Below are 21,863 nucleotides of genomic sequence, written 5' to 3' on the forward strand. Positions count from 1 at the left end.
AATCGGACCATGGACAATATGAACTTTTTTGTTCATTTTAGGGTGAAGAATCTACTGGAGAAGTTTGTAGCACGAGTAGCAATTCACCCTGTATATATATATGCATTATATTATTAGCACTCAATAGAGCACAATATTCACAAATGCTTTTAGTAATGTAAAACAAAAATTATAGTATTGGATACATTGTAAAAAGAACCTGTCGTATTATATATTATATCTCACCGAATTGTTGGCGACCTATGATGTACATTTAGATTTGGATTTATATAAGCTCAAAGTATGTACGTACACAGGGTGTCCTTTTCAGAGGATCCGGCTGAATTTCTCTTGAACCAATGACACTATAAAAAAAACGTGTTTAATATATTTTAGTCTAGTTTCAAAGTCTTAACTTTTTTTGAGAAAAATTATATAAGTACCTCAGGCCTAGTTCAACATTTCAATTTCACGACCCTATACATTCTATCACATTATTTTAAAGGATTTTTTACGCTGAAAACAATGGTGCAATCGGATTTTAAATTTTGTCAAGCAAAAAGAAACCGACAGCGTAATTTTGGCGAGGAGCTGAATATTTTACGGTCTCGCCGAAATGTTGGAACAGTTTTAGGTTTTTCAAAAAATACAATTAGAGATGAATTCCGGACTTACAATTTTAAGCCGTATCGTTGTCCAGGGACTTCGGGACTCAGATCGTGACAGCCGTCTAACGTTGCTTGCACAAATGTCTGAAACTGAAGAATATACTCTCCCAAATGTGCTATCTCGTCGCTACTGAGTCCGTCAGGGGACTGAATTTCCACCTTATACACGCATCAAGGCGGGTGTTCCTCAGGGAAGCATACCTCGCTCATTACACTTTTCAATATACACCGCAGTATTTTTTAATTGAATTTTAATATTCTTTCAACTCAAATTCAACATATATGAACGTATTTTCTTAGTTCGCTATTTGTAGTTGTAAATATCAAATAAATGTACGAATAAATGCAGAGAAAACTGCTTTTAATAATAAATTCTTGGTCTGTTACAGGTATGGCTCTGGTTCTTTCACTCTATATATTGTAAGTAAAATATTATACTTATAAGGATAATGGCCAATCTATACTTTCAAATTTTTTTCTGTATTATTTAATTTAGTTTTCTCGTTGGAAAACTCAACTAATTGGGTTTATTGCCCGCTTTGACATTGCAACAGTTCTCCGTCTTTTATTGGAGTTTAATTCTTTTAAAGAATCTAATTTGAAAAATAATATAAGATGAAATATAGTAGTAATTCCTGAGAAAGCATTAGAATTGTTAAAATTAATTTTGGATTGTGGAACGCGAAAATGGTATTTGTTAAAACTCAGTTTGGTAAAATTCGGGGGCATACAATAAAAGTCTGCATCTTTCACGTACAAATATGTTTTCCCAATCACATAAAAGAAAAAAGAAGATTAACTTTTTCCATCCCTCTCCAATTGGAGACATGGGTCGGATTGAATTGTTAAATGAATTCTAAAGCTTTAGTAAATGAAATCAGGAAAGGAAATTAGAAATTCCGAATACCATCGTCCTAACTAATTGCAATAAACTTAAACGCAGGGTTTATAATTGGCAAACAATTGTTCCATGAATGATATATTTTGAAGGATAAGTAGAAATAAAAGCCCCCTCAATGTGAACAATCCAAGAAAATTACATTGTTAAATTACTTCACTGATTGTTATTGTGGTATAATAATAACTAATGTTGGACTTACCAGTGATATCAAATTTATTTTAAAGATTCACATTCACTCTCACAGAGTACTCGATATTCATCAAGTTGGAGTTCAAACCACTCCATTCTCGTGAATAACATACTTTTACTCTCCAGACGTCACATACTTACCAGTGAGTCCTCGATATTCCTCGGGGCGGGGTTAGAAAATATACAATACGAAATTTTAAGGAAGAGACAGTAACAAAACATGTATTTATAAAAAAAAATATTTTTTTCTAAATCTTAAAACACAAATTTCAGAAATTTGAACAAAAATAAACCTGATTTATTGCAGTTCTTTAAAATTACGATGTAACTGTAAAACCGATTATTTTGGTCTTCTTATTTTGTTCTATCCGATATTCGGCATTTCGCAGTGTCTGTATCACTTTTTAATCCCCAAAAGACGGTGGCATAGAAACATAACGCCCACACAAACCCCTACTTCTCAGAACTTGGATTCACAAAAATCATACAGCCACATTACTGAAGATGGCGACAAGCCAAAACAGCGTGAATGGAGAGATTAAAATCATCGGTAACGAACAAATTACAGATTTATCACACAGCAAATTCGCATAAAAAAATTTCCCAATAATTATTTCACACAAAAATGACCATTAATATGGCAAAATGGCATGATGAAATCCCAAATTGTAGATCCTCGTGGAATAGAATGAAAGCCAAAAAAGTAATACGTTCTTCTGTATACATTCTAAAAATTCAAATAATGTGACATAGTAAAACTATGTAAGAATGGAAAAACAACGAAATTAAATTGAAAATTTTATTTTAAACCATGACGATTGTACAATCTACTTAACCGTTTTCTGAGTGAAAACAATCAAATAGTAGAGAAAGGGTCCTCCTAAAAATTTATTCTCATATTAAAAATATTTAGTTATTATACTCTAAATAACATGGAAAAGGTACAGAAAACGCAATAATGCACGTAAATTATGGCCATACAAGTGCTTATGAGTACTCGTAAAAACACAAACGTTCAGAAACTGGAGCATTTTTTGTGAAAAAATAAAATCTACATTCTGTTGAAATTTTTTTTATGACAGTAATACATTTGAAACAATAGTTGCAGGATGAAAAACTGGAAAATTTTAATGAATAAACTATGCTAAATTTAAATAAAAAAGTTTATCGACCTTCCTCAATCTCCTCACAGATTAGTTTAGTAGTGCGGAAAACGTTTTATTTAATACCGGGAAAACAACAACAAAGAAAAAATACTTCTGAAATGTTTTAAAAAAATTGAGCTTGTTTTTAGACAGAAGAATATTCAATTATCATGTAGGCAATGTATTATTGTATAAATCAATTAAACGAGATTCACTTTTTCATCTCCTGGGGGTTTTGAGACTAGTATTAATAATACATATATTAATTCATAACTCATCGTCTTCCAGGAAATATATATNATGTGAAATTATCTGTTGACAACGCTTAGATGCATTACACCTTATTACAGGCTAAGTCGATATCTAGACAGTTTTGTACCCCGAGTGAGGATTCAATCTTAGAAAAATTTCTACTGGTTTTGTGTGAAAATAGCAGAACTAATTGATAGGTCAAGGATATGGGTAGGAAGATTGTTCGAGGAAGGCTCCTAGTCACATATCACAGTCAGACATCTATCACCTTCAAGAACGCATATTCGACCCTAGCTAATAGGTTAAGGATATAAGGAAGGGTAGTAAAAATCGTGCTGGAAGGTCTTGGCAGAACGTTTCGACTTCTGATGTAAAAAGGCGTTGGGCCCAACTGACTATACTTTCCGGAACCCTAGATCCATTGTCACGATATTTTGACATTCCTTTTATTGCAACACTTTCAGACATTTCGGTTTCAGACAGACGTTGATCGCCTTCAACGTCACAAATTGCGGCACTAATCTCTTCCGTGAAGACGGCGATTATGTTCCTCATTCTCTTCCAGTTCATGTCCTTCGTTGAGTTCCTATGCCAGGCAACCATCGACCTATAGGCAGTGTTTGTTCCCCGAACTTACGAATCAATTTTTGAATAATTTTCACTGGATCTGTACCTCCAGGAGTGATAAATTTAATAATAATGAGTTGAGCAGAGAGATGTGTGAGTTACTTATGACATAGTAAGTGCTGCAACGGAACAATTCAGAACCAGACAACCATCGACATGCCAGAAAAAAATCATTATAATTTGATGTTCCCTCGTATTAAAAAGATTATATAAAGAAATGTATGTTTTGCTTCTCTTTATGTCAGATCCTAGTAGACGGCGGTAGCCATGAATGTATGATGATAATTTTGTGTTCGGGATTTATTAAAGACAATTCTGAACCGTTCGGAAAGTGAATTTAAAGCTAGTTAGCAATGTAATGTAAAGGAAGAGAGCTAACCATACCAGACGTTGCTCAATTTAGCATGAGGCGGCTTTTTATCGGCACCGCAGCAAACAATGATATGGCCCGTGTTTATCTCACCCCTGCAGAACCCCGAATCCGACGAATTGCATTAAAATTGCATCCACTTTGATACGTTGCATTTCTCGTTTAAGTTTTAATTAGAAATACAAGGCGTGACATATTAAACTAATTTATCATCCTGTGATTCCGGAGCACATAAATCCCTGAGGACGGGAGATGTCCACCACTCTCCATGCCAAAATTGTCCCATAAATTCCTCCTCGGGTTCACTTTTATAATGCCCACCGCAAGTGTGAATAAGGGCGTTGTACGGGGTTTAATCAACAGTAAATTGCGTGTCGTTTTTATTGGCCACGAGAGCAAGGCGACCTGTCAATTTTCGTTCAAAATTAACCTAAGGCGTTGTAATTAGTATGTTTACTGGCCTGGCTGTTTGAGGCTTATGATTCAGAACACGTTAAATCTTGTGGAGGTTGTCAAATAATCGCCACACCAACCAGCTGCCATGCGAGGGCTACACTAATCTAACCGTGGTGGGTACCCCTTTCTTATTTGCTTTTTAATTGATGTTTTTTATTGAAAGGTATTCCAACGAAAGGTGATTAGAAATGATGTGAACATAAAAGGACTTTAAATTCATTTTTGTTAAACATCGGGTTAAAAAAACCAAACATTCCTTCGTGATAAAACTAATTGTCGAATCAACTTTTTTTAACATAAGTTACTTAACAGAAATGTGCTATAGAAATGGAACTAGGGCTAAAATAATTTTATTATAGTCGATTTTAAGAAGTCATTTCTATTTGGGCGAATGAAAAGATGGTTTAATTTCGACGTTTAATTTCAACAAAAGAGGTCATTTGTTTGCGTAAGCAACCTCCCGGCTCGTGGTTTACGATCCACAATGTTTTTTTTTTTTCTTAGTTTAGCAATAAAGAAGAGTTTTTAGAAGGGTTTACGACAGAACGCGAGTTATGCCATGGAAAAAATTGTCTCCGCAACAGTGTAACGAACTAATTAAGTTTATTCTGTAATAAAATGGATTCGAGGAAGGTTCTTAACCCTACACCTACCTCAATTTCGACTTTCGCAGATTTAGGGGATCTCATTAAATTGTAAAAAAACGAAAATTCACAGATAAAACTTTAGTGTACAAATCATACGTATTATAACAAATTTAATGATTTTATTTAAAAAAATGCACGTGCTCACATTTTCTATTTTCTCGTGAAATATTTAAATTATTCATTAAAACTTATACTGTCCTTGCCAAATCACAGGGCTACAATATTACGCAAATACTACCGACAACAAAAATCTGTAAACTCTTGCAAATTTGATTTATTCGGGGGATTTTAATAAATTATGAGAATAATAACAAACGATTTATCGGTGTGTTTTATAACATATAAATTTTGTATGACTTATTTAACTTTTTTAAATTTTTCGAGTTTTGTTAAAAAAAAAACAACTAAAACTAAGTTTGTAAAAAGTAAATTCATTACTGATTTATTTGGTCCTTTCGGGCATTTACCTCATCATCAGCTCATACATTTTTAAAAGTTTTAACAAATAACAAAAGATATTGTATTAGAATTTTTCAATGCCTGATTATAAAGTTTTTTGTTTTTTTCGCAAAAAAAACAGCAGTTAACTTTCATCTATCTTGGCCATGCGGCTTGTTGGCACATAAGATTTTCTTTTTTAAATATTACTTACAAATAATNTAGATGATGATTATTTGGAGAGGTGAGATGAGGTCTGGTCTGACGTAAAAAAACATTTTCTTTATCGTGCTAACGTTTTGATCTTTATTGAGATCATCTTCAGGGCCTGGGATTTATAAATATTGTTTAAATTATACAAATACATATGTGTGATTCCGGAGAACATAAATCATTGAGGATGGGATACTTGTAAGATATGAAAAAATGAATTTATTCAATGTTGCAAATTTTAGACTCAATCAAAATATTTGTACTCACCCAAAGTGTTTGTTTTCCGTGTAGTTTATTCGTTAATGTGTGTCGTGTTGAGAGTGCCGGTGAGATATTGATGTTTTTTGTTTATATACGTGGGTTTTTAAGGAGTGGGGAAGGAAGTCGGTACTGCAAAAATAACAAAAATGATTGAAGACAATGTGACTTAAACTTCCAATTTTAAGAATTGAAAGACCCACTTAATGTAGTTCAATGGAACGCGAGATCCTAGACAGGAAAATTGCATAATTTAGAATCATTTCTACATAATAAAAACTTTAATGTCCTAGCAATATTGTTTCAACTAAAAAAACTACTATTTTTAGTAAAAACTAATTTTTTAGAGGTTACAGTATTATTCGGGAAGATCGAGATGACGGATATGCGGGAACCGGGACTTCCACTTTATCAAGAACGAAAATCAATGTACGGAATTACAAATTAATATACCTCATAATATATTGGCCACAGTGATAAAAATTAACTTAAAAACGATCAGAATCTTAACATCATTTCCATCTATAACGTTCCCCGAAATATAATACTACATCTCGTGAATGGTAAGTTTTTGCATAACTTACCCAGACCTTTGTTAATATGCTGCTTTTTTAATAGTCAGCGCACACCCGTTGGCAATAGATAAAAAAGAAGAATTGTTGGATGGGTTGATTCAAACAAATCTCAATTAATTAAATATTGGATCTGCTACTGCAGTTAAACCACTACACAAAAATTACATCAGCTGTTGATGTTACAATCTGCTATCCAGAATTAGTCCCTCACCTTAACTAGTCAGTAATAATCCAAGACCCATTAGGTTCCAACCACTTACCAATAATCATTAAATTTATTGGTACAGAAACGAATTCACTTAAAACTCACCCGTAAAAAATGGAATATTAACAAGGCCAATTGGGAAAGGTTTCTGTAAAACTTATTCTTACCAAAAACGTGTAACAGACAAGCATATAATCAATTCATTTCACAAGTAAAACCGCGGCCAAAATTGCCGTTCCCGAAATTAAATCAACCGGGAAAATCAGTTGTATTTGTCCCTTGTGGAATGAACGTAAGTTAAATATAATCTCAAGAATCTTGAGAAAAAAACTATTAAAAATACACACAAAAATGTACATACGAACACTATATTAAATGCAACAAGCCAGTGCAATATGTAAAAAATAATAATAAAAAAAGCAAAGCAAATATCATTAACAGACAATCTCCACCAAAGAACATCTGGTCACAAATCAGAGCTTTAAAAAATATAAAAACTAACAACGAACAACCGATGGGGGATGGCACATGCGAAGTATGCTTAAGAATTCCTACAACTATTCCCAAATCACACAGCGTCAAAAAACTGCCAGACGAGCAGGACAGTCAACACACATTCAATATGCATTCACACAAATAAATACATTTACACCTGTATATGTATACATTCCATTCATTCTATTTAGTAGTTGGAGGGCTCAATATTCCTTCACCAACTTCCATAAATAACAAGCTATTCTCATTGGGGGTCGATGGGGTACTTTTATAAATACTCCGCCATCTACCCAAGTCACGTACACAGCTCCAGGATGTTAATTGCGGATGCTATTTCACCATCTGCGCCTCCCCATTCACTCTAATAAACACATTCACTCATATAAAACAAAGAAACGTAAAGGCATATTTTGACGCTTACATACAATAAAAAATTACTACTACCTAGCATACACCGACTCTCTCAGCACGGTTACTCCTGTCCGTGGCAAGTTTTCCGTCGCCCCTCTTGTAGTGCTTTTGATTGGAGAGATACCATGAACTGGAGCAACGGCAAAACGGTGGTTATTGTCTGGGTTGCCTGACATCTCGGCCTGGATGGTAACGAACGTACGGACGAGGGGGCGAAAGCTGGGACGTCCCACTCTTCGGCCTTAACCAACAGGATCCGGCCGTCTGACGCTAAGAATGCAATAAAAACCATTATTAAAAGAAGGTGCACGGCTAATGGGCCGTGTCGACAGAGAAGCTCTCACATATCAAGAGCACTGTCGATAAATGGCCGTTGGAGGATCTGACTCGTAGATCCTCACCCGATCGGAAATAGGTCATTCGAGATTGACACAAAGCCCGAGTATTTGTCCAACACGCAGAGAAACGTTGCTCGATGTGTACCACCTAATTGAAGGGTGGAGTTCCTTGGATCCATATAGAGAGCGCACAGGAAAACAAGCCGATCTGAGAATTGCGCTTGAGCACGGCAGCGAGTATTTAGTTCTCCTGTTCCGATTCTTGGAGGCAACGGGACTGTTCTATTGGATATAGTACAATAATAATAGTTGTGATTACCTCCTTGTGTTTGAGAGAGAATGTGTGCTTTGAGAGGGTCGATGGCGGAATATCGGGTAGATAGAGAGAGATAGAGTGTGAGATAGAGAGTGAGATAGAGAGTGAGAGAGAGAGAATGAGAGGCAGAGAAAGAAAGGTACAAAAAAATTAAAGTGGAACATAACATAACGACAAATACAATTGGTGTGTAAATAAAAATGAAAAAAAATACAAGACAATAGAATACAATACAAACTATTGTACGAACAAGTGAGAATATTTACAAAATGAATTGCTGTACTAGAAAGGATCTATAATGCCACATGCGATAGGCATCGAGCAGAGAAATGAGCAATCTCGGAAGAACCAGGTAAAGTACGCGTAACTCTGCAAGAACAGGTCATATTGCCAGAAAATGGATCCTCTCTCGCATTTAGGTTACAGATAGAGGTAGCTAATTCTCGCTCCATCCACGGGACGTAGTTGAGATATAAAAATTCCCCTCTCAATTTGAACAGCTACCATGTCCGGATGAAGGTGTGGTCTGAGATCACGAGATGAAAAGCTAAATTTTGTTTGGTAGGAGGAATCATGTTTATCTGTTAAAGCCAATGCCAAATTATTGTAATTTTATTGGCTTTGACAGAAAAAAAGTACAAGACAGACCTTGTTTAACTGAATATGTGTTTTAAATGTTGGCCGGCCTACCAACTTTCAGAACGACACCCTTGTCATTTGTATCATTCATTTGTGTTTGACATTCTTGTACTTATATAAGATTACAGAATACATGATCATTATATATATATATATATATTTATTTATTTATTTATTTAATTCCTTAAAAATTTGTATTTAAAGGCTTTATATGGTGCTTGAAACGAAGTTCTTCACCTACTTTACTTGAACCGTCTTTTGTCTTACTTGATCTCAATTAATACCATCCTGAATAATATTGTGTTATCCTACGTCTCGAAACAGATCTACTGTTATACAAGAACCCTGAAATGTATTCACAACAAAGTCAGAAAACGTATATTGTAAAAATTTCCTGGCTCCTAGGACCTATTGGCAGGAACGTACGGACGCGTGTCTATTATTTTTCGACGTTGTATCACCCAATAAAAAAATTTAATTAAAATCAGTGATCTCACGTCCGTAGCCTTCCTTTTTTAGTATTTAAAGTTATGTTACAGTAAATTCTTTTAACACTTGATGCTTTAATAATGTGGTAAAATGTTTTTTATCAATTGGAAAATTTTGTGAACAATTGATTTTTTGTGATTATTTTTATGGTATTAAATATTATTTTATTAAAAACGTAAGTATGGAAAATGCAAAAATAATAAACGTCGTATAAAATGGGAGAATTTGGTTCAGAAAAAATTTACGCATGGAACTCCCTGGGACCACAACTCATTTATCTTTGTATATTACATATTAGGCACAGCATACAATCTAACAATGGCTATTATAAAATGTACTTGATTAAAAATATTTCAAAACTGTAAAAGTTTAAATAAATTAATTCGTTTATTTGAAAAACGATGTAAGCTTTCAATGATCCTTACTGAATTATTATGAATAGATAATTTTCGCATATCTATTTTAAACAAGCGCCAGTCATTTATTTTCGAAATTATTCAAATTAACATTCTGCGAGTTTTTTAAACTTGATCCATGAAAAATGTAAGTTATACGTGTGTGGTTGTTCGAAATAATTGGCCCTGAAACTTTGGCCGTCTCTATGTGAACGGGCCAAACAAAAAGATAAATACAAACTTTATAAAATGATTCACAAATTGTTCCAACTACTTTTATTTAATAACAATTACAGAGATAAGTTTTCAAGTCCGGGCCAAGTTTTCTCTCTAAAGTCTTACGTCCGAGATCTAAGTTCCTATGATTTGTTTATCCGCCCTAGAAAGTATAATTTACTTTTGTGTTCCGACAACCATCGGCCGACGTGGACAAAGTTGGAACACTCCGGTATACTTCCGTTACGATATCGAACACCCGAACCTAACTCCCATCGGAGTTCCTAATCCCAGTATCTCGCTTTTGCACATAAATTTTATCCTGTGTTGTGTGCGTGTGTGTGCGTCCGTCTATCCAGTCCAATCCTTCTGTGTTTTGATATTCGCGAATTTCATACTGCAACTTGTTTTTTAAGATAGAAATCTAGAAATCAGTTTGCAGCACTTCTCGAGAATCTAATAATCTTGTTTTTTTCCCAAAAATATTTGTCTTTATTGTTTTTAATTTGTTATTTTTGTATGTCGATATGACGTCTCTAAAATGGACAAATTCGTAATGCATCTATCCTTCTGATTATAGTATTTTTTTAGTATGCTTATTACATAGGGTGTCCCAAAAACAGACGTCGGTACTTCAAGAAGTTATCCTAGGTTATCCTAGGTTTCCATATACAATTGCACTAAAAATCCCCCTAAATAGGTAAGATAATTTTCAGGTTACACTTTTCAGGTTACTTTCACAACTTAATTCCATTAACTCCCTCGTATCTTTTAAAATTCTAATCCTACTGTAAATTTGATTACATCAATGTAAAAGACAACAAGTAAGACAGTAACAGTAAATATAAAAGACTCTTTGGTACAAAATTAAACATAAAAAAAGTTTCAGAAAATTAAATTAAATGTTGAAAATGGCGACCTTCTTGACGATTGCAAACCTAACGTATTTTACTGTTCTCAACGACATTCTTGTGCTCAATTTTGTACCGAAGAGTCTTTTTGTTAACTTTGTATTATTTTTTCAGCAATTAAACGTTAATTTTACATTAGTGATAATTCACCTTTAGAAATTATATATATTATTTTACAGCTCATTAGTGGGGTCAACTTTTCTGTAAGTGCTTTATTGCTAGTATTTACAGAACAAAGAAAATTTCACTTTTTTTATAATCGGGTTTTAGATTTGTCGAAATCAGACTCATTTCTATTTTACATTAGAGAATGTCATTCAAATTTAAACGCAATTAACGCTTTTACTCTATGGTACGTCGAAAACTGACTGACTCACTCTACATGGGCATTTACAGGATGGTGTATTTTTCGGAACATCAGAGGACCTCAACAATGCACTTCCCGCTTCGATGGACTTAAACGAAATTTCTTTTTAATTATTGAAAGAACTTAATTGTAAATGTAAACGAATTCCTTCAAACAAAAATCATTCTGCATTTAAATAAATAAAACTCTAAAATCCACGGATGAAAAATAAAATTGAATTCGGTACTTGCCTAAATTAAAAACAAAATAAGTTGTTACTATAAATAAATAAATGTGTAAAGTTCAGAAAAAAGAGGAGCTAACTGTTATATTTACGAATGAAATTGAAGTCAAATGATGAAGTGTTAAACCTCAACTTAAGTTTTTTTTTCAACGTTTACAAACAAATCGGTTTCATTAAAAAATTACATAGTAAAAAGTAAATAGTGACGTAAAGTCATGTCATACAGAAAGGAGTAACGTTTAACTACCCGTTGAGTGTAGCGGACGATGGAAACAACAATACAGTACTTCTTTCAAACAATTTTCGATTAAAAAGTAATGGTCTGTGCCGGGATTCGAACCCAGGACCCCTAGCCTGTATATACGAATCAGCCGCCTTAACCTCTCGGTACGGTCCTCCACAACATGTTGTGATGATATCAAATTTTGTTTAAAAGGTTGGTGATGAAAAGAAACCGATATATTTTTATATTATATATTTCGGGATTATTGCCTCATCCTCAGAAGCCACACTGGGACATTCTTCAATTTGAGTCTCCAGACGATTTGGCATACATTACAACTATGGGCATGGCTAGATAGAAGTGACTTGGTAGTTCATTTAAGCAGGTAGCGCATTATTTTTCTTATAGTACATCGAAAAATGCAACAAATTTTATTTTTATTAATATGTCCTTTGCCGTTGGCCATGAATGGGTGCTAGTATTTTTGCAGGGGAAACATTTTCTTTACTGCAGTCAACAGTACCAAGATGACTAATAGTATTTGATTATTAGATAAATAGTATTTAAGAGTTTGGCAATTTAATCTCTCTATGTTGACGGCCAAAGAAGTCGATGATTGTATTCGTCTCAGAAAAGTGTTTATACAGAAAGATTGTTTGATTTTTTATATATAATATAATTAATATAAAAGGACAAGAAAAAGTGATTTTTATTCTCGTCTGGCAAAGACGTGAAAAGAATGTTTAAAGAGGCAACTTTCCTCTCGGTTGTGTGAACTGGGCCAAACAGAACGACCCAGTGACAAACTTTCTTTTTATTTATTAATGACAGAAACTATTTGTACTCTGTTACAGAGCCACATAGGGATGAAAATTACTGGTGCGTGATATTGAAAGGTTCACCTACGTTCAGCAGATGTTTGCATTCTAGCCTCCCTCTGTTTCAGGATACGCCCCACCCATCTAATGGCCTCGACTCTAATGGATGTTGATAACACATTAGATACTGAAACGATCTGGCTCCCTTCAGGACGGCAGTTCACTATTTACACCGCCTACCCAATGCCGTATTAAACCCCAATCGGGACAGACGAGTCAATGACGCCTGTCATTTATGATTTAATTTTCCCCAATCTAGCGTAGTCACCGGACCAACAGAGGGTCAATATACCTCGTATTAATTGATGTAATGATTCATATTCGGAACGATTTCTAACGGGTTCGTAAATATATACCGAAGGAGACTCTTTACTTTCAAATTTTTCCGTTAATTACATGATGAACTAATTAATTAAATTGCTTTACGATAAAGTATGGTATTTATTCGATTTCATGTTTATAAAGTTTAAAGCTTCCTTTTAGATTAATTTTCCATCAAGTCTCTTAACGATTATTTGTAATAATTTTTTTTACAAATTGATTTTATTAATTGCGATTACTTTTATGCAGTCGTCATCGCTTTAAACTTATCTGAAAACTAAATGTTTTCTTCGCCAGAGGCCATTTTTCCGATCAAAAGATACTACGAGTAGTTAAGCCATTGCGCCATCTTCAATGAGGAACTGAAGAGAGAGGGAATGAGTGGGAGGGAGGGACGGAAGGAGAGAGAGAGAGAGAGAGAGAGAGAGAGAGAGAGAGAGAGAGAGAGAGAGAGAAAGAGACAGAGAGAGAGAAAGAGAAAATGAAGGTGAGTAAGATGAGGAGGAGAAAAGAGAATGGAACGAATTTTTTTATTAACCATATAGGCATTTAAACTAACGTCAAATCGACGCTACATAGTATAATTCTCAACCCATCACAAATTTCTTCAACAACTGTGTAGGTGTTCTTGCTGGGTCTGCGAGTCTGTTAACTCATGCCGAACGGTTTCACGGACGAGGAGGAAACCACTTTTTCACACTATTTTCAGTTAAAAATCCATAGGCTGTGTCGGGATTCGAACCCGGAACGGTGACAGAACGCCCTATCCAGTCGGCGAATTCTAGCATTTCAGCTGACTACAGTTGAACTATCCTTTTCAACTATTGAATTGATATACTTACTCCATCATAACCATTTTTATTACCAATATGACGTTCGAAATTGGAAGTGAATACTAAAATATGGCTTATTTAATCAGGAAATGGAATCAATAATCTTGAAATTCTTGAAACATCAAGTAAAACACTACATTATGAAAGGGTTCAAAAGTGTTTTAAAATACGACTAAAAATCAAAGCGGCCAACCACAATTTACGCAAAGATTCGTGCAGAAAGTTGGACGAGATCCTCCCATACGGCGATCAACCCAAGACCGTATGTGCTCAAACCTCACTAATCAATTTATGAGTGGGGGGGGCCTTCTGGGGAAAAATCTCTGATAAGTGAGAGAAAAGCGGCAAGAGTTTACTCGGGATTACGCAAATAAGCAGTTATCTTTCTAGTATAATGTTTTCAGATGTGAACAAATAAAACATATTTGGTAGGATGAGAAATAAAAATAGTCTAGAACTAAAGCTTGTTTGACATTGTAATAATCATAGTGAATGCTACATAAATCGACCATTAATCTATCTAAGCTTTGAGAGTATTTCAATTTTTAGTAGCCTTCAAAAAATATATCGAATTGATCCGTCATTTCCAGAACATTCAATTTACCCCGATAGGAAAATTTGTATTATAACATTGAAGCGTAAAGAAATAAATAATTTATAACGACTTACTAGCTTGGAAAACGCCAGTGCAGAATATATTATTTACCTTTAAAAAGTTGTTTGTTATCGCTTGACATCGCTTTTACTGAAATAACGTCGGGTTATACGCTAGCTTAGATTAGTTCATCAGGCACATTTCGCGAAAGTTTTCTATTTCCTCGCATTTAAGGATTACTTTAGGAAGAAAACTGCATACCTTTTGCGATGAAAGCTTTGCGGGGCTTGACCGAGTTTGCAACTTGTCAGAAATAAGCACGCCAGCCGTTGGGACGCATTTTTTGTTCTATAGGGGTAGAAGGGAAGAAGTCGATTCGTCCCTCAAGAATACGTTGCCATGGCCTTGAAATACATCTGATAGTTCGTCTTCTAATTACTTGTAGGCGGAAATAAACATTGATAACTGATGCTGCACTCTAAACTTAAAAAAATACATCAACACACCTTCAATTTATTACACAAACAATATGCAGCCAAATATCATTTTTTGAAACACAATAATCGGATGGGGGGAGGTCGGGAAAAACACGGTGTTGGAGATGGATTGAAGAGCGTATCTCAAAAAATGTTAACGTTATAAATATTTGCCTTGATTCAAATCTTTTCGGCTGGTATTACTAAACGACTTTTAGCTCTGGATTTTTTCCTACGTCGGATCGTTAAAATGCCTGTGTAACAAGGCGTTCTCTACCTCTCGCTCTATCTCCTCTCTATCCATTTCCCTCTTTCTTACTTTCTGTTTTGCTCTATCTCTCTTTCTCTTTTTCTCACATTTCGACGCACCTCCTCTCTATCGTCCTCGTTCTTTCTCGCTCTCTCACACTCTCTCTCCCTTACTCACTCACTCACTCTCTCTTATTTTCCCTCTTGCTATCTCTCTCTACCGCTCACTCGTTAGCTCACTCACTCTCTCTGTTTCTCACACACTTCCTCTCTATCCCAGCACAAGCAATATACATAACAATACACTCTCTCTCTTTCTTTCCCTCTCCCTTACTCTCTCTAACTCTCACTCTTTCCCCTTCCCACACACCTTCTCTCTATCTTCTTATTTCTCTCTCTCTTTCTCTCTGTCTTCCTCTCTCACACGTTTTTTCTTTCTCTCTCACACTCATTTTTCTTTCTATCTATATGTGTTTGTCCGTTGTTTTCTGAAAGCTGTGAGATAAAATATCTTAATATCTTTCTTTTCCTTAAAAGTACAATCATATTAATTTTGGGTCTGCCATAAGCCGAACGCTGTGGGCTCAAAGTTGGGGCACCGAACTATTAAAGTTAACGATGTCGTCCCATTTGAGTACAAGGAAACGATATGCGCTGATTAAAGCCGTTTCTTGCCGAGGTATGGGTGGCGTGGAGATTTGTCTAAACGTCAACCGCACTGGTCCCCAATTACTCATAGACAATTAGTAAAAGCGAATCAGTTGAGAGGGCCCAGCTGAAGGATGACACTTGGTCCGTGAAAATCAAGCAATGAGAAATTTCTTCATATGGTTAAAATTTGCGGAATTTTAATTACTGCACCGAAAAGTGTCATTCATAAAAATCCCCACAATGGCCAATCTGCCATGTCGCCAGTTTAATTATCTACAACGTTATTATTCCTTAAGGCTTACCATTGAAAATAGATGTTGGGCAGCCGTTTTTGCTCCTCCTTTAGTTATCCATGAAATAGGGTTTTTTTTTAAACGAATGCTACGGGTGAATGGGTCGATGTTTTTAAGCTGAAGGAAATTATTCATTAAAGATTACAGTTATCCTAAAACACAACTATTCCATCAAACCCATTATAAGTAATTAAATTACAACATGTTCCTTTTTTAAAGGGTGTTTTAAGGCTAAGGCCATTTACGGCCCCTTACCACTATACCATTATATCAACTAAAGTTTTTTTAATGGGAAAAGCTATACAATTCCAAGTCCAATACTTGTAAATGTACACATTAATTATGTAATGTGAAATGAGGGAGATTATTTACATTTCATTTAAAAAGTACCATTGTAATTCAGGTAAAAAGAGGTGAATTTTTAATAGATAACGATTTTTCAGTGAAAAATGTGAAAAGAAAACCGTACCTCAAAATTTTAAAATCTGTAATGAACTTCCCTCATGTGTAATTTTAATTGTAAATACCATCTTTAACAATTTTATATGAATAACACGTCTTTACGAAATGATTTTGTACCTTTGAAGTACGAATCTTTAAGTCGTTAAGCCGAGTGGTGGGACTAATAAATGACTCCAGTTCTCCAACTTCAATCCATCACCTTGAAACCCAAAGGGATGAACCGCTCACTACTCTCACAAATTCACTAATTTAGTGGATTGTCTATAAATGTGACTATTAACAAAATTTTCTACTTAGTTCAAATAACCTGACAGTGTCGCAAGCTATAAAATGTACACAGAGGTGATGGATTCACGATATTTGTTAGATGTTAACTAGAATAGAGAAATGTCCAGTAATATCATGAACCCCCCCTTCTTTTCTTAGCATGTTAAACTTTAATTTTTTCCCAATGCTGCACGTGGCATTGGTAGAACCAAAAATTAGGCTATAACAGTCCTTGAAGGGTTGTTGTTATTTGTTTTGGTTTTCTTTTGTGTTACATTGTAAGGTGCTAGAAGTTAGTAAAAAAGGAAAATTAATCAACTCTACCATTCCAAATGCTATCTAAGCACTCGGAAAGTACCGACATACCTAACTTGTATCCTAACGTCTAACAGCCAACTTTATAGGATAGCGGATGTATTTATTATGAATGACAGGATAAGGAAAGGTAAGAAATTAAAAAAGAAATGTATTGGTCTGATTTAATTAATGCGTATTTAAGAATAAAAATACGTGTACAAAAAACAGCTGTTAAATTCATGGCTGCCATGATGGATGTGGTAGCATGTTAGATCGAGCAATGTTAACTAGCCGATTTGTTATGATTATGATTGAACATTCGTTCATGATTATATTATATAAACTAGTTGAAAGAAAGTTGAAACCTGTGAGCGATGATTTAGATAAAATGATAATTACTTTGGCAACGAGGTTACGAAGGCTGACGGCCCGAATTCCATCGATAATGGAAATGAATATATCTTGATTTATAGTTCGATCGTTTCCGATCATTTGATGTGCTCATACTCACTGTTTTCGTCCGTGAGACTGGTCCTTGTGCGATTTTTTCTGAATTGAAGTTTCTGTCTATATATCTATTTCTCACTCACTCACACACGCACACAAAATTTCACTTTCTTTCTCGTTCGCGATCTAAATTTTGGGTGTTTCTTTAAATAAAACGATAGTCATACAAAATACACCAGAACAACTGATTCGTAACATTCAAAAAATTATTTGGAATACTTCTCAGAATCTCATGAGCCCCAATTTTTGGCAAAATATTAATTATGATTTAGTTACACAAATATTTAGCTATACAAAGAAATAGCCTTCTCCCGACACACACACACACACACACACACACACACACACACATATATATATATATATATATATATATATATATATATCTTCTTTTTACCAGCCAAAGTAATGCGCTTGAAATGAATTGAAATGAAACTAGAAGGTAGTAGCTGTAATGAGGAAGAAAGCCCCACGTAGTGCCTTTGGGGAGACTTTGGCAAAGAACCGGTGCTCCAAAAGAGGGTAGTCACGAGTCAGTGGTTGATGCAGTATTTTAGAGACTGGTCAGTTGGTCGCGAAGATGAGGGCCATATGTTAGATTTTTAGGGAATGTGCGCGCTTTGGTGGGGGAGTGTCTGGCTTCGTCTTCGCCAAATCCTTTGTGGATTTTATTTAATTAACGGTTTTGTTAAATGTGAAGACCTAAATGTGATTACTTTATTATCGCCCCAATGACGATTTAGAAGATAAGCCAATCCTGATCGTCCAAATGATCGACTCTCCGAGAGATGCGTATCTCTATCTCTTTTCTTTTCTTTGAATTCCGGCATATATATATATATATAAATTATGGATAATAATTCGAGATCTTCCTTTTTAAAAATGTTTATTTAAAAAGTAGTAGCTCCGCCAATAAACATTCAAGGAAGCGTACACAGAATCTAATACAATTACCCTCGGTCCATTATTAAGTCACCTCGGGTTAAGGGGGAGAAAAATGCAATTGTGCTTAATAGACATCTGATAAGCCAAGACNGAAAGATTTTTGATATAGAACAAAAATAGAATAGATTTTTGTCGATCTCCTTAAATTGAAAGTTCAAACTGTGGAAGACGCACCATTACAAAAATATCGACGATTTCAGTTAGGCTTAATTATCCCAAAAATCTGTATTAAACAATTTGGACGGTTTATTAAATATCCAACCAAATTGGATCCTGGAGACTCGGTCATTTTTCATTTTTTACGAAGGCATAGAATCAAGCTGCACTAGGGTGTGAAAAACTCCCTTAAATTGTTCCCTTCGGCTCGACACGACGTCAAGGAATGTACTTTCATCAAGATGAATGCCCACTACACAATTCCCCGCTTGTGGCGCCATATCAGGACCATACATTTTCAGCGAAACCGTTTGGCACGTACGGCCCTTTACAACAATCTGCCTCTTTCCTGTTCTTACCCCTCTTAGAATTTTTTAGAATATTTTATAATTTATTTATTTTGTCGATGATTTTATATAAATAAAATTTTACGAAAATTTCCTGGGATTTTATCTGTTGCTACCATGGAAAGATTAATTACATTTTTTGTACTTTGAAATTACAAACGCAGCTTTCTGGAAATGTTTTCCATTAACAGAGACTGACACAGCGTTAATTAATTACGGAACAGATGTATGCAAACTCAGCCATAGATATGCCAACATCAGAAAGCAAATGAACTATTAAACCTTAATTTTATTAATTCACTAATTTCGTGGTCCGCTTGACCAATTGATACATGACAATTAATTAAGGTTTTTAGTTGAGATGAAAAAAAGTTAATGGCACGAGAGGGATTCGAACCCACGACCTTCGGCTAGATACGCCGCTGCTCTACCACCTGAGCTATCGTGACTTCGATCCACTCGGACATCAACTCCCCATCTCAACCCTACCTTATGAGTTTTCCCTCCTTTTGCCATTTTTCAAGCTCTCCGTCGCCATTTCAATTGTCGAGAATCCAAACCGATTACACGACATTTGAAAAACTAAATTTTATTTAAACTAAAAACCTTAATTTTATTTTTCCTTTTCCTTCGTTATCGCCCGTAATAATTAACTTCCTTTCCAACGTTGAATGCCGATTCACAAATCCAATACAGAAAATCCCCATTCTCGACTTCCTTTGAGTTAAATAAAGCCGCCTATGAGCAAAGAAAATTTCCCAGATTTACCGCGTCCTTCACCGTGTCACAATCGTATAAAAACAGCAGAATTCAAATTCACGTTTCAAAACATTTTCACACAAAACCAATATGACACTACAAGAATAGCACCACACTTTATGTGAGTATGAAATACTTGGTTCAAAATGTGTATATACATCTTAAATTTTATTTTTTTCAAAAAACATATGCTTTGTAATGACCCAGGCTCTGAAAATGACTCGGCTAAAAGTCGAAACGACGGCAAAAAAATGAAAAAGGTGTTTTTCTAAACTATCTCATTCTGGGCGGCTCCCCACGCCTTCAACAAATTATTGAAATAACCGTTCAGGGCATTGATGTAATTTTTTATATTAATTATTTTTAATATTGACTCCAATCTATTGAAAATAATTGTGTATTAGACATCCCAGTTTCAATCTGTCCGTGATTGATTCTCTGATGCTTCATAATTATGCTAAAATTTTAAAATGAATAGTGACCAAATATTTAAGAACCAACGTTTCATACATGCCTACTTATGAAATATAAAGTATGTTAATTCAATTTGTGTTGTGCATTCTCGACGAAACAGAAAACTCTCCACATGGCACACCTCATATAAATAATCCAGCAGGAAGGCCTGGATTTTTTCCCTCGACTTGTGAGTGTTTTTACCCAATGATGACAGGAATTCATGAATTGATAATTGGTAAAAATTTTAAATAGATTTGTTTATTAATATTATATAAAATGCTACATAAACTACCTAAATATGCTTTGGTCGACTTTATATCTGTGAAAATGTTTTCCTAGGATTGTATTATCTAAAGACTTATCTATAAAATTTACACATATTGAGTTAAATATTTTTGATTTACGAAAAATTAAAATACCGTTTTATAATATTGGTTAGAACTTTTTTAAAATTTTAATCATTTAACTTAATGTTGGTGTTAAAATAGAAAATATTGTTAATAAAATGGACTTTTTTTTCCACCGTTTTTTTCTACTTCTAGAGTGTCCACTTAAACTAAGGGTGACCCTGCGGGTGTCGGGTGGCTGTTTCTAGTGTATAGCCGAGAACATGATGTTTTTCAGCGAAGGAAGAAGGAATGTCACTAAATCCGAACCCAACACATTTTACGTCGGAACGTAAACCGGGAGGGTCAGTAAGTAATTCTATAAAAAACACTCCGTGCTCAACCCTTAACTTGTGCCTCTAGTGTACCATTTGTCGTAAATATCTTGTAAAAGCCGTGGATGTTTCCCATACCGATGGTAAATATTTCAATAGTGTTCAAATTGAATGATTTTCCTCTTCGGACGAATGGCATCACAAATCTTTTATTTCCCGCATCCAACGTTCACCCGTACGTCCGATTCGTTACGAAACATTGGAAATCGGTCAAATTAAAATTCACCTACCAACAAAGCAAGCTGTTTCTCTGGCAACATCTGTTTGAAAAAAAATAATCACTATAATTTCCTCCACTATCTATGTTGTTTAGAGTTTAATATTTAATATTTAATTTAATGTTGTTGATCCTCTAGATTCACTCAGTCACGTGTTATTTCCTGCCCAATCTATACAACATAATACATTGATTACTACAGAATATAGTATAATATGAAAGTTTCATAATCTTACATACTCTGTAAAATAAAAATCTTTGTCGCTTTTTAAATATTCTCAATCAATAACTACATTACCCATTTCATTTACATTCCATTCATTATATAGTGTAATTATTACAAATTCATTATTAAGAAAATTACGGTGGTAAATGTTACAGTTAAACAATTCAACAGTAACTACAGCTGTAATTCTTGTAATTATTAAGTCGTTTCTGATCAGTTTGGACTGCCTATCCTCTCTGTTTTGTTGTGCCGGGTGCGTTC

At 34.7% G+C, this 21,863-nt stretch overlaps 1 protein-coding gene across 1 annotated transcript in view; it reads left to right on the top strand.

Moving 5' to 3' along the window:
- The first annotated feature begins 1,043 nt into the window (after positions 1 to 1,043).
- Positions 1,044 to 21,863, top strand: part of LOC106673046 — a 275,216-nt gene continuing 254,396 nt past the window's right edge. The window contains exon 1 of the mRNA XM_014404963.2: positions 1,044 to 1,067. The gene's annotated coding sequence lies outside the window, so the exon portion shown is untranslated. The remainder of the gene's footprint in view (positions 1,068 to 21,863) is intronic.

The sequence above is a fragment of the Cimex lectularius genome, unplaced genomic scaffold (genome assembly GCF_000648675.2).
Source record: "Cimex lectularius strain Harlan isolate CLEC.00 unplaced genomic scaffold, Clec_2.1 scaffold253, whole genome shotgun sequence".
NCBI lineage: Eukaryota > Metazoa > Arthropoda > Insecta > Hemiptera > Cimicidae > Cimex > Cimex lectularius.